Source organism: Bombina bombina, chromosome 4 (genome assembly GCF_027579735.1).
Source record: "Bombina bombina isolate aBomBom1 chromosome 4, aBomBom1.pri, whole genome shotgun sequence".
NCBI lineage: Eukaryota > Metazoa > Chordata > Amphibia > Anura > Bombinatoridae > Bombina > Bombina bombina.
In genome coordinates, this window is record NC_069502.1 from 1000435135 (window position 1) to 1000450020 (window position 14886).

Here is a 14886-nt window from a genome sequence, read left to right on the forward strand (position 1 = left end):
GTTCCTAGGAGCTGGAGGTCATTTCGGGAGCAGAGATGACTTTGCTGCATTGCTGCAAATTGCTTTTAGGATCTGTGTGTGATCGCACGGTGTAATATATATAGCACATGCTGATAACTGCATACTACATGCGTAGGTGATATATACGCAAATGTTTGCACGTTTCTGATGAAATACGGTATCTAAAATGTCACTATCTGGTGTGTGTGTGTGATTGGCCAGTTAACCCATTGGTTGTCAGTGTATTAACCAAAGTTCCAATTCTGCTACTCTATGAATGAGACGCTTGGGGAAATGTAAGACTAATCAGATTACCAGCAAACTGTATATTACTAATGTTAGTGCAATTTAGCAGTTCTCACACTTTTAATGCCCCAACTAGAATCACTTTTTAAATGCAAGTGTCATCCCAAGCTATTTTATATCCCTTATATACTGTACATAGCAACCAGACCCAGCAAGCATGCTACTTATTTTAGACGTGTAACTGAAAGGGTTAATACTTCGTGTGTGTGTTTTCTCATCATCTCTCACTTATCTTCACACATTCGTTGTAACGCTGCTGTGGGTGTTATAACAAGTTAGCATTGACACCCTGTTTGAGAATCCAGAGTTACTAAAGTGCAGATCTAATATGCCACCCTTAATTGTCTTGTTTAAATAAAATAGTTGCAGCTAAATACATCTTAAAAAGTTTTTTTTATTGTTGATTGTATGAATATCAGCTTGATGTTGAAGAAATTAGAAAAAGTCTTAAAGGGATATTCCAGCCAAAATTGGAAATCACATGGGTGCATTTCTGTATTGAACAGAAGCAATTTTGTAATATACATGCATTAGCAAAAATGATTCTAATAAAAGCTATAGCTGTTTCAAAAGTGTATTTAAGTATGCACCGTGCACCAGCATTTTAAACATAACACTTGTTTAGAAAGCCTTTTACCATCTGGTAATGACTCAATTTGTTAATTGCTGACATGATACAAGCCCCACTGATGATCTGACCAGCTGCATTATTTAAAATGTGGGTGCAGTAACACTATCTAGCTATGCTTCACATGCACGTGCAGAGAAAAATGTTAACACTAAAACAGTGATAACTCTTAATTGAAGCATTTTTGCCAATACATGTATATTGAAAATTTGTTTCTACTAAAAGATGCAATAAATCTATGTGCATTTATATTTGACTGGAATGTCCCTTTAACAATCAAAGTAGTTGCAGTTCACTTGGAACCTTGATTCACCATTGAGTGTTCAGTACTGTGGTCCCTATTCATTTTTTATTTATGGTCTCATACTATGACATTTCTGTTACACTCCACTAATTCCATTAAAGGAAGAGGAAAGTCAAAATTAAACTTGCATGATTCATATAAAACATGTAATTTGAAGACACTTTTAAATTCACTTCTATTTCCAAATGTGCTTTGTTGTCTTGTGATCCCTTGTTGAAAAAGAATACGCACATATCCTACACTAGTAGGAGTTGCTGCTAATTGGTGCCTGCGCACATTTGTCTCTTGTGATTGGCTAACTAGATGTGTTCATCTAGCTGCCAGTAGTACAATGATGCTCCTTCAGCAAAGGATAACAAGAGAATGAAGCAAATTTGATAATAGAAGTAAATGGGAAAGTTGTTTAAAATTGTATGTTCTATCCAAATCATGAAAGAAAAATTTGGGGTGTCCTGTCCCTTTAATGGGACATTAAAGTGTTGTTATATATATGCATCAGAAAATAATCACTTTGTTGCAAAATGACTGCATTCAAAATATGTTTTAAAATACTTTATAACCTCATATTCCCTAAATTTGAATTGTCTTGCAGTCCAGAGACACCCACCTTAGAACCCTTGTTAGCCCCCCCCCCCATCTCATTTAACCATAGCTGATGTGAGCATATATAAATTAGGTTAAGCACTGATCAACCAATCAACACAATATTTGATGGTCATGGGTTCCATGGAATACACTCTCTAGGTTTTCTGGGGCATAGAAAAAACTAATATTTTAAAGACATTATATTTTTTTGTACACAAAATAAATGTTTTAAATGTTTTTTTAACACCTGTCTTTTTTATTAGAAAAATATGCAATGTTTTGCAGTTCTAGGACACCCCCATTGTAAAATCCCTTTGAATATTGTTGACCTTATTTCTTTTGCTTTAGCCCATTAGGCTCAAATATAAACAAGCTTCTGCACATATGAACTAATCAATGTGCAGGATGTAAGAGTGTCCGTTTTCTGCATTCCATATAATGCACTGCGGCTTTTTTTTTTGGGGGGGGGAGTGGAAGCACTACAATTTTCAGAGTTTAATTAAAGAAAAGCAAGCAGGCAGAATAAATAATAAAAGTGCATTAAGTAACATACATAATTAAAATATATTTTTTGGGAATTATGTTTTGAATTTGTCTCTTTAAAATCATGCTGAAACACTCTGGTTGCGAGGAGGGGGTAGTGTTGCAACGTATCGAGTACTTGGTTAAAATCTGGCATCAAACTATAAAAGGGCTGAAGGCACTGTGATGCTTTCTACTGTCCTCCAAATGCACTTTCATGCATTGCTACCATATTGTCTGCAAGGGTGATGATGAACAGCACCCAAGGTATCAAAGTAGCTGAGCAATATACCCCAAATAAAATTAATTTCTTTTTTTTTTTATTCCTAAGGTTTCAAAATTAACTCATTTTACCAGGGTGTGTATATATAATCAATGTTTGCTTCAGTCATTTCACAATTGGATAGATATGATGCTTAATCATTAAATGCACATTAATATTTCAATATAAATAGGATACAAAAAATACTATTGTATAAAATAGGGAGCACGATACAAAGCAAACATTAAAACAAAATCTATAGGAAAATAAAACTCTGTACAAATTATGTATAGTCTTAACCCATAAAGCAAACAAATGGCACAGATGTATAGAACATAATGAATACAGTCTCAAAAAGATTCCCAGAAAAGTTAATTTATTTAGGTAGCTCTCCAACCCACTAGGCACACAACATAGTCAAACAGCTGAAATGGTATCATTTCAAGGACATTACTCTTGAAGGGTTAAGCAATTAATGAAACAGCAACCCATGAATATTAAATGACACTGAACCCACATTTTTTCTTTCATGATTCAGATAGAGCATGCAATTTTCTAATTTACTCCTATTTGCAATTTTTCTTCATTCTCTTGCTATCTTTATTTGAAAAGCAAGAATAAAAGTTTAGAAGCCGGACCATTTTTGGTTCACAACCTGGGTTGTCCTTGCTGATTGGACATTACCAATAAACAAGTGCTGTCCAGGGACTGAACCAAAAATTGTTTGGCTCCTTAGCTTAGATGCATTCTTTTTCAAATAAAGATAGCAAAAGGACGAAGACAAATTGATAATAGGAGTAAATTAAAAAAGTTGCTTAAAATTGCATGTTCTATCTGAATCATGAAAGAAAAAATTTGGGTTTAGTAAACATATTTGGGATTAACATTATATTGTATCTGACCATGCAATAAGAATGAACAGTGTCTCTTTTAAAAAGTAGTGGTTATCAAACTTTTGGGTGTCAGTAAACTAAAAGTATTACACTAAATCACTGGTTTTCAAACCTGTCCTCAGGCCTCGCTAACAGGCCACATTTTGAGGATATCCGAACTGAAGCACAGGGGAATTAATCGGCTGATTAGTAAACCTTGTAATTTTACCTGCTCTCATCCAAGGTCATCCAGAAAACCTGGCCTGTCAGGGAGGTCTGAGGACAGGTTTGAAACCAGTGTGCTAAAGTCACACACAAAAAAAAAATTCTGTCCATTTCCTTCTTGTAAAAGTGCACTGCAACATATTGCTATTACAAGCAGCTGTATCTGGAAGCCAACAGATCACCGAAGTAGTAGTATGGAATGCTTTTTTTGTATCATATATAGTTGCTATTAGACCACTTGATACAGAGCTTCACAATGATTTGCATTAGGAAGTGGTTTACTTATCTAGCCAATGCCTTTTTACTGTATAAGATTATTTATGAAAGATCTGTTTTTAAAAGAAGCAATATGTTCTGGAACAAAGTACACATTAGCATTCATATAATTGACTCACAATGCCAGCTATATAATAATTTGCATAAACATTGTATTTTCTCTGTAAACAAACTGTTTGTGGGACTTTCACATCTCTGTTGTATTAAAGGGACAGTACACACCAATTTGCATATAACTGTTTGTAATATACACTATTTTAAAGTATATGCACATATACTGATATAAAAATCCAGTACAAAACATTTTAAAAACTCACTTAGAAGCTTCCAATTAAGAACTGTTGATGAGTTTAGGCTGGGACACCCACTGAAAGGGGCTGGGAAAGCAAAAGGAGCAGATACCCATCTCCCCTATTTATGAAAAGACCCATTAGACAAACTGAGCTTGCAGGAATCTGTAGACATTAGTATACATTAAAAACTTTGGGGCTTGGTTTGGAGTCTGAACATCAGCACAATGTTTTTATAAAAATGTATAGTTTTACTTATTTTTAATAACACTCCTAGATTGGGGGTATAAATGGATCATCTACAAAACATTTATGCAAAAAATGTTTAAATGTACAATGTCCCTTTAATAGCCAAACATGCATGGCGTATCAAATAGAGATGAGAAACGCAAGTAGAAACAAGCTTCAGCAGAAATCATCCAACACATGTTTTGATTTTAAAGTATCTGCGCTTTATACAATGCTACAATAAGGAAATAAATACTAAATACCCCTAATGGCTAACAAGTCTGTTGGAAATAGCTTTCACACATTTCAAATACTCACAAAGCTGTAAATATGTTGCTACAATACATCCGTCAATGACTACATTTTGCTGGTAAATTAGACTATGTTTCCAATATTGCAGAGTAGTTTTTAATGGTCTGTCTGCAGTAATCATGATTTTGACTTCTAAAACATCCAACAGCCATAGATATTGGTAGTTAAACCTCAACTTCCTATTCTGGACTTGCAAATATAATTCAGGGTGATAACAGTCGATGTGTAAAACTTGTGAAACCCTGCAAAGCTTTGCATAAATGATTACATGACCATACATATACATATTTACCATCACTAAAAATAAAGGCGACCCTCATCAGCATAATGCCGAAGGGCAAACACAACTATTGGCTAAGAGGTGGAAACATCACCTTATTGAAAAAACTGAGCTGTGATGTGGGCGGCCGGAGGCGCTTAGGTGAGCGCAGAAGCTGCTGTGAAATAAAGCTACCTATTTATCAGTTTGTTTGTTTTTTAAACTGATGAATGAAGGTTGCCTTTATTTTTAGTGATGGTAAATTTGAGCGTTTCAAAAATGCTAGGATTTACCATCACTTTAAACTTACATGATTAAGAGTGCAATTTAGAAAAAACATCACCTTTCTTTCTTAAGACACGGTGAGTCCACGGAATCAGCAATTGCTGTTGGAAATATCACTCCTGCTCAGCAGGAGGAGGCAAAAAGCACCACAACAAAGCTGTTAAGTATCACTTCCCTTCCCACAACCCCCAGTCATTCTCTTTGCCTTCAGTGCAAGGAGGAGGTGACGTTTAGGTGTCTAAGATTTCTTCTATCAAGATTTTTTATTTTTATTTTGGAAGCCTGAGCAGACTTGCTCTAATCTTCCCTGACAATCTGGGTTTAGCTGTACTCCATGTTAGTCTCTTCAGTAGGGCTGTGGTAGCTTTTAAGCAGTTGGGAACTTGTGGGGTGGGCCTGACTGCGACAAGATTGCCGCCCTGCAACAGAATGCCAGCATAGGCTTACTCTGTTCCTTCTTATCCACAGGTCTCTGTGATGAGGAGTGGCTTCCTCTCATGCCAGGTGAGCTGTCTCCCTGTCGGACAGGCAAGGGTGCAGGTAAGTGCCATTTTATTTCTTAAAGTGGAGAAAAAAAGCTTGGCACTTGGAAGTTAAGTCTGCACCTTAATTGGGACCTTTATTCCTGGGAGTCGGGATACTAGTAGACAGGATAGCAGGGCAGTGTGTGAATACAGGACGCCAGATTCCTAGAGGTTAATTATGCCTGATGGAGAAAGGGCTTCATTGGTGGCTCAGGACAAAAGTTTATACAGTCGCTATGTGTTTTTAATTTTATTGGAGGTTAGACTGCCTCTATTGCAGTCGTTAACTTAGATTGGGGACGTTTTTTTTTTTTTTTATCAGGATCTTGCGGTCTGTATCGGGGCCAGCTGTGACGTCACGGGTGGTGGACACCTCTCCCCTGAAGCAGCGTGCGCTTTTCCTTGGCGCCTTTCCATTGCGCCTTTCCCTCAGAGTAACGGCTTCTGATATCCTCTCCTTTTTAAAGCCCCGCTTATTGGGAAGTCGCTCTGTTGCAGTAGGAACAGGTAGGCACCACAGCTTACTGCTGCAGTGTAGAGGGGCCAGAGAGGTTTTATATATAAATATTGGTGTAACATTTTATTAAGGTATTTCTTCATTATTCATAATTCTTTGGGACTGGTTTTCTTTTTGCGAGAGCCTTAAAGAGACAGTAGCGTTTTTTTAATTTAAAAAATATTATTTTTTTTTTCTGGAAAAGACTGTTTTTTTGCTGCAAGATGGACTTAGAGCCTATGCCTATTAAAGAGAGCAAACTTTGCTTGAATGCCCAAGTTGAACCCCCTTTACCTTTTTTGTAGTTCTTATATTGAAAGAACTTTAATGTACAAAGACAGACTGTTTGGTTCTGAGCCACCATTCACTCAAGTGGATGCTGTCCAGGCAATGCCACATCCTCTTCCACAAGTGTCCCAAACTGAATTAGCCCTGCGTTTCCTCTCAATCTACTGATAGAGTGTATTTGAAGGCCAAAATTGCTGCCCAGGTATCCTCTGTGGTATCTGAGGCGCTAGCGGCCATCCCCATGCTTCAGGGGAAACGTAAGAGGAAGATTTTAGAATCAGATAGTAAGGTATCGGATCCGGTTCAGGCTAACCAGGTTGCTCTTTCCCATAAGTCGGAAGAGGATACCTCAGTAGCCTCTGAGGGTGAAATCTCAGATTCAGACAGTATAATTCCTTTTCTGATGCTGAAGTAATTTCCTTCAGATTCAAGCTTAAACACCTTCGTGTTTTGCTAAAGGAGGTTTTAGCTACTCTGGATGACTCCGATACGCCTATCGTTGTCAATCCTAAGAAGTCTAGCAAATTAAATAGATATTTTGATGTTCCCTCCACTGGGGAGGTGTTTCCAGTATCAGACCGTGCTACAGAGATTATTGCCCGGGAATGGGAGAGACAAGGAATTCCTTTTTCCCCATCTCCAGTTTTTAGGAAAATGTTCCCGGTGGCTGACTCCATCAAGGAGTCGTGGCAGAAGGTTCCCAAAGTGGAAGGGGCGATTTCCACACTGGCTAAGAGAACTACTGTTCCTATTGAGGATAGTTACTCTTTCAAGGACCCTATGGATAAGAAGCTGGAGGCCTTCTTAAAGAAGGGGTTGCTATAGCAACCAGCAGTGTGTATTGCCACGGTAACAAGTGCAGCAGCTTATTGGCTTGATGCCTTGTCTTGCCTCCAAGCTGAGACTCCTTTTGGAGGAGATTCAGGACAGGATAAAGACTGTTAAGTTAGCCATTTCCTGGGAGCCAAAATATCTGGCTTTGCAATCTTAGCGCGTAGAGCGCTATGACTTAAATCTTGGTCAGCAGATGTTTCTTCTAAAGCTAAGCTTTTGGCAATCCCTTACAAAGGAAAGGCCTTGTTTGGGCCAGCATTGGCAGAAATTATTTCCAATATCACTGGTGGTAAAGGATCTTTACTACCTCAGGACAAGAAGAACAAATGGAAATGATGTCCGAGTAATTTTCGTTCCTTTCGTAACTTCAGAGGTAAGCCTTCCCCCGTATCCACCAAGCAGGATCAATCCAAGCCTTTTTGGAAGCCCAGTCAGTCTTGGAACAAGGGGAAGCAATCTAAGGAACCCGCAGCTGATTCTAAGCATGAAGGGTCTGCCCCCGATCCGGGATCGGACCAAGTGGGGGGGCAGACTCTCTCGGCTCTCGCAAGTTTGGGAACGAGATGTCCCAGACCCTTGGGCAGTAGACATAGTTTTCCAGGGTTACAAGTTGGATTTCAAAACTTTTCTCCCAGGGGCAGGTTCCACCTCTCAAGATTATCTGTAGACCTGATGATAAAAAGAGAGGCGTTCTTAAAATGTGTACAGGATATTTCCCTCTTGGGAGTGATGGCTCCAGTCCCAATACAGGAACAGGGTCTCGGGTTTTACTCCAACCTGTTTGTGGTTCCCAAAAAAGAGAGGGAACTTTCAGGCCCATTCTAGATCTAAAGTTACTCAACAAATTTCTCAGACTGCTGTCCTTCAAGATGGAGACTATCCGTTCCATTCTTCCTCTGGTTCTGGAGGGTCAATTCATGATAACCATAGACCTGAAGGATGCGTACCTACACATTCCCATTCACAGAGATCATCACAAATTTCTGAGATTTGCCTATCTGGAAACTTTTTCAATTTGTAGCGCTTCCATTTGGCCTCACCACAGCTCCCATAATTTTCTCAAAGATCCTGGGTCCTCTATTGGCAGTAATTCGGTCCCGGGGAATTGCAGTGGCACCCTATCTGGACGACATTCTGGTTCAGGCGCCATCTTTGCTACTAGCAGAATCTCATACAAGGATCTTGTTGTCTTTTTTTCGTTCCCATGGTTGGAAGGTCAATTTGGACAAAAGTTCTCTTGTTCCGAGTGATCGTCTTAGGGACCGTTATAGATTCCCTATCAATGAAAATATTTCTGATGGAGGTCAGAAGAGCCAAGATTATTTCCGCTTGCCTGTCCCTACAGTCTGCGGTACGACCATCGGTGGCCCAATGCTTGGAGGTAATTGCGTTGGTGGCTTCCATGGTCATAGTTCCCTTTGCCCGGTTCCATTTAAGACCTCTTCAGCTATGCATGCTCACTCAATGGAACAGGGATTATACAGATCTATCTCAGAAGATAGTTCTAGATCAATCAACAAGAAACTCCCTACCGTGGTGGCTTTCTCAAGAACATCTGTCCCAGGGGACGTGTTTTCAGAGACCCTCTTGGGTAATTGTGACCACGGACGCCAGCCTGATAGGTTGGGGAGCAGTCTGGGACTCGTTGAAGGCGCAGGGAATTTGGTCTCAGGAGGAATCTGCTCTCTCCATAAACATTCTGGAGTTTAGAGCGATCTTCAATGCCTTGATGGCTTGGCCTTAACTGGCTGGCTCTAGCCCGGTTTATCAGGTTCCAGTCAGACAACATAGCTTACATCAACCACCAGGGGGAACTCAGAGTTCCTTAGCCATGAACGAGGTGGCGCAAATCATTCAGGCTCACAAATGCTGTCTATCTGCTATCCACATCCCAGGAGTGGACAATTGAGAAGCGGATTTCCTGAGCAGACAGACTTTCATCCCGGGGAGCGAGAACTCCATCTGGAAGTGTTCTCCAGTTTAACAGATCGCAAGATATGCAGATCTAGTAGAAATGTCGTCTCTACCTCCACGGAGACTTCCTCTTATAAAGGACCTTCTATTTTAGGGACCCTTTCTTCATCCAAATCTAGTTTCTCTGAAGCTGATTGCTTGGAGATTGAACGCTTGATTCTAGCTAAGCATGGATTTTCCGAATCGTTCATTGAGACCATGATTTAGGCTCGTAAGCCTGTCACTAGAAAGATTTACCATTAGATATGGCGTAAATATCTTTATTGGTGTGAGTCTAAAGGATTCTCTTGGAGTAGAGTCAGGATTCCAAGAATCCTATTTCTCCAGGAAGGCCTGGAGATGGGGTTGTCTGTCAGAGCAGAAATCTGACCATTGAGGGTACTATCTATTTTGTTTCACAAGCGTAGGGCGGACATGCCGGATGTACAATCCTTTTTGTCAGGCCCTGGTCAGAATCAGGCCTGTGTTTAAATCTGTTGCTCCACCTTGGAGTCTTAACCTTGTTCTTTAAGTTTTGCAACAGGTTCCGTTTGAGCCTATGCATTTCATAGATATTAAGTTATTATCTTGGAAGGTTTTGTTTCTTACTGCTATTTCTTCTGCTCGGAGGCTTTCTGAACTCTCGGCTTTGCAGTGTGACTCTCCTTATCTCATATTTCATGCATATAAGGCAGTTCTTACCAAGTTTGTTTTCTTCCTGAGGTTATTTTGGACAGAAATATTAATCAGGAAATTGTTGTGCCTTCTCTTTGTTCTAATCCTCCTCCTCATAGATGTTGTGCGGGCTCTTAAATTCTATTTGCAGGCGACTAAGGATTTTCGTCAGTCTTCTGCATTCTTTCTTTGGATTTCTGGGAAACGTAAAGGACAGAAAGCTACTGCTACTTCTCTTTCCCTCTGGTTGAAAAGTATTATTTGTTTGGCATATGAGACTGCTGGACAGCAGCCTCCTGAGAGAATTACAACTAATTTCACTAGGGCTGTTTCTTCTTCTTGGGCCTTCAAGAATGAGGCCTCTGTGGAACAGATTTGCAAGGCTGCGACTTGGTCTTTCTTGCACACTTTTTTTTTTCTCTCTAAATTTTCTAAATTTGATACTTTTGTCTCGGCTGAGGCTTCTTTTGGGAGAAAGGTTCTGCAAGCAGTGGTGCCTTCTGTTTAGGTTAGGTGTCTTGTCCCTCCCTAATCATCTGTGTCCTCTAGCTTGGGTATTAATTCCCAACAGTAATTGCCGATTCCGTGGACTCGCCGTGTCTTAAAAACGAAAACCAAATTTATGCTTACCTGATGCATTTCTTTCTTCACACGGTGAGTCAACGGCCTGCCCTTATTTTCAGAAATATGATGATTATAATTCAGTTAGTCATATTTGTTCTACCTTTGAGTCTCAAATATATATAATCATCTATTATTGACATAGTGGATTCTTCTACATTATATCCTAGCTATTGGCTCCTTCAATTTATTAGTCTTCTTCTATTTGATTCATTATTGAAGCTTTTGAGCTTGATAGAATCTATTGTTATGCGTTCCTGTTTTCTTTCATACCTACTTAACAATATACTGTTTGTTATAGAATAGTATGTGTCATGTTTTCTATTCTTGATGTTTTACATATTCTTTTAGCTTTTTCCTTTATATTGTTAGTTGTCTTCTGCATGTTTTTCTTATTGTCATTATAGTTTCAAGAGTAAATATAATTCTTGTATTTTGAAAATATTTTATATTGATTTATTGCACTTTAAAGAAAAGAGCTAAAATTATTTTATTCATTATTGGAGTTAAAGTTTCAAGAGTATATCTAACTCTTGTATTTTGAAGATATTTTATGTGGATTTGTTGCACTTTAAAGGAAAGGGCTGAAATTATTTTGTTCGTTAAGTCCATGTGGTTGGACACTGTTGAGCAAAAATATCCATTTTGTCTCTGCTTGTAATAATCTTGTTTCCAAGTCACCTCCTCGAATGCCTAGGGAGATTTTTTGTAGGCCAAAGCATTTTACTTCATTTTGTCTTGATTGATGATGATTGAGGAAGTGTCTGGCCACAGAAGTAATTTTTTTGCCATCTTTGAGGTCCTTGTCTGCATTTTTAATATTCCTCAGGTGCTCCTGAAGTCTGGTTCTTATTTTTCTTGTTGTCATTCCAACGTAGTATTTCTTACATTTACATTGGAGGGCGTAAATGACCCCTTCTGTATGACAATTTATATATTTATTGATTTTGTGTTTTTTATCAAATCTGTCTGTGATAGAATCTATCTTCAACATGAAGCTACAGGTGCTACAAGTGCCACATTTGTATGTGCCTGGTTTAAAGGCATTTCTTGTTTTAGGGCCTTGAAAATGGCTTGGACTGACCAGGTCTTTTAGATTTTTCGTTCGTCTATAGCCTACTTGTACTCTATCTTCCAGCAATTTCCCCAAAATTGGATCCGATTTTAGGATGTGCCAATGCTCGTTAATCACATTAGTGATTGCTTTAGAGTTGGGGTTATAGGTAGTTATGAACCTTACTTTACTGTCGGATTTCTTGGGTCTAGTTTCAAGTAGAGAAGTTCTTTCTGTCTTTCTTGCCCTAAATTCTGCCTTTTTAATGGACCTTTTACTATATCCACGTTGTATTAATCTTTCTCTGAGTTCCTTTGCTCTTTGATTGTAATTAGCTTCATTTGAGCAGTTTCTACACATTCGTAGGAACTCTCCAGTTGGTAGTGCTCTTATGGTGTTAGGTGCATGTGCACTGGTGCTTTGTAAGAGACTATTAATGTACAGGATAAAATGAATTTAGCATTAAAAAACATTCACAAAACCATGCACAAACAGGACAAACTATGGTGGAATCACCATTTTTTCGAAAAATATCTTGAACATAAACTCATACCCAGAGGCTTACGTATACAACTTTTCCCGGCGTTCGAATTCCGAAATCCAAATCTAGGCACTGAATGGGAAGAAGCACTCACAGAGTGTTCGGTCAAACTTATGAAAATTTTAATTAAACATAAGTCGGAATATGACTTATTAGAAACCGAAATACAAAAACAAAATCAGATGCTGAAGGAGTTCGAAACAAATAAAGATTTTGAAAATATGTACAAAAAATACCAACAAGAACTGGAAAAATATGAACAGGAAATTAAACAAACCAAACAGGGGAAATTGAGTAGAGATAAGTCTGACTATGAAAATAAAGTATACAAGTGGAAAAGAAAATTTAACACCAACCCAAATAGACAATCACGAGTGAACATAGTACAAAGTGACATCTCAGACACAGAAGGAGAGGAATCAGAAAATACTGATACAGAACCTGAACCAGGCACATCAACCCCTGGCCCAAACATACACTCTAACCGAAATAAACGGAAGAATTTTTTAGAGGACAATGCCTCTTCAGAAGAAAACACACGAGAAGAGGCAGGAGGAAAAACAAAGAGACCAATGAGAAGCCGCTCACAAAACAAATCCAACAAACAAGGACATACTCCCTATCGGAGACCACCGAGCCCATTCTCTCAAAGATGAAACAATGAGGATAATCAATCTATCAGACAAGATTCTAACTATACATCATAAAAATGTACTGTCAAAAGGCTTGTCCTTTTGTCCCACACCAACGATGGACAAATTTGACGTAATCAAAGACCTTCAATTGTTCTTAAGGAAATTAACTCTCAAAAGACTATATAATAAAACGACAGACACTTCAAACACAGAAGAATGGACAGAGGAAGAACAAAACTGTCTGGAAACCTTAGAAGAGTTACTTAAAGAAAATGAACCTGTCAAACAAAAGTCATGGAGAGAGAGAATTAAAAACAAATCTAAATACATGCCTAAGTCACAGGATTGTCCCCAAATAGAGGTCTTCAACCAACTGGTCTGTTCCGAAATAATGAAAATGGGAGAAATCCAGACGGCAATGAACTTGACTAAACAAGAACTAAAAGCTCTGGATGAAATGAAGAAATGGGAAGATGTCATTATCAGAAATTCTGACAAGGGCGGCAATATAGTGATCTGGCCTATCACATTATACCTCCAAGAGGCAGAATCACAACTCAATGATAAAACCTGTTATCAAAAATTAAACTTTAATCCAACACAAGAGTATTTGTTAAAATACAACAAATTCATTGATTCTGCAAAAAAACAAAAAATCATAACAACTAAGGAGCATTCCTTTCTAAAAAACTCTGAACCAACAACACCAACCTTCTATCTCATTCCGAAAGTGCATAAGAACATCAAACATCCCCCTGGACGCCCAATTATTTCAGGAATTAATAGCATTACCGAAAAGGCGAGCCAGTATGTAGTCTACAGGTTGAGAGAATATCTACCCCAACTAAGCTCCTATGTACAAGACACCCGTGATGTCCTAAATCAATTACTTAACATCCAAGTAACTACCTCCACTTGGTTAGTAACGGCGGATGTTGAGTCACTGTATACCTGCATCCGTCATGATCTGGGTCTACAAGCAATTGATTATTTTCTAAAAATGGGATCTGAAGAAAATATTGAACATGACAAATTTGTTCTGGAACTATTAAAATTAGTCCTGACACACAATTCATTCACATTCAACCATCAATTCTTCTTACAAATCCGTGGAACTGCCATGGGGACGGCCTGTGCTCCCACGTACGCCAACCTATTTTTAGGGTGGTGGGAGCACAGTACAGTCTTCTCTGATACTAATGATCATTTCCTAAAGTACATACCCCTATGGCTGCGGTACATTGATGATGTACTGTTCCTATGGGAGGGTTCAAAAGAAGAACTAGATGCATTCCTCCAGGTGCTAAATAACAACAAATTTAACATCAAATTGACACATGAAGCTAACCAAAAATCAATTGCCTTCTTGGACCTTTTAATAACAAAAGATGACCAAGGAAATCTGCTCACAGATGTTCATCGCAAAAAAACAGCGACAAATAGTCTCTTACAAAGCACCAGTGCACATGCACCTAACACCATAAGAGCACTACCAACTGGAGAGTTCCTACGAATGCGTAGAAACTGCTCAAATGAAGCTAATTACAATCAAAGAGCAAAGGAACTCAGAGAAAGATTAATACAACGTGGATATAGTAAAAGGTCCATTAAAAAGGCAGAATTTAGGGCAAGAAAGACAGAAAGAACTTCTCTACTTGAAACTAGACCCAAGAAATCCGACAGTAAAGTAAGGTTCATAACTACCTATAACCCCAACTCTAAAGCAATCACTAATGTGATTAACGAGCATTGGCACATCCTAAAATCGGATCCAATTTTGGGGAAATTGCTGGAAGATAGAGTACAAGTAGGCTATAGACGAACGAAAAATCTAAAAGACCTGGTCAGTCCAAGCCATTTTCAAGGCCCTAAAACAAGAAATGCCTTTAAACCAGGCACATACAAATGTGG

The 14886-nt window shown here is 38.6% G+C and overlaps 1 protein-coding gene across 2 annotated transcripts in view; it reads left to right on the forward strand.

The window, feature by feature from the left end:
- UGP2 (UDP-glucose pyrophosphorylase 2) overlaps positions 1-14886 on the forward strand; it is a 481750-nt gene that overhangs the window by 21299 nt on the left and 445565 nt on the right. The gene's annotated exons all lie outside the window — the stretch shown is intronic.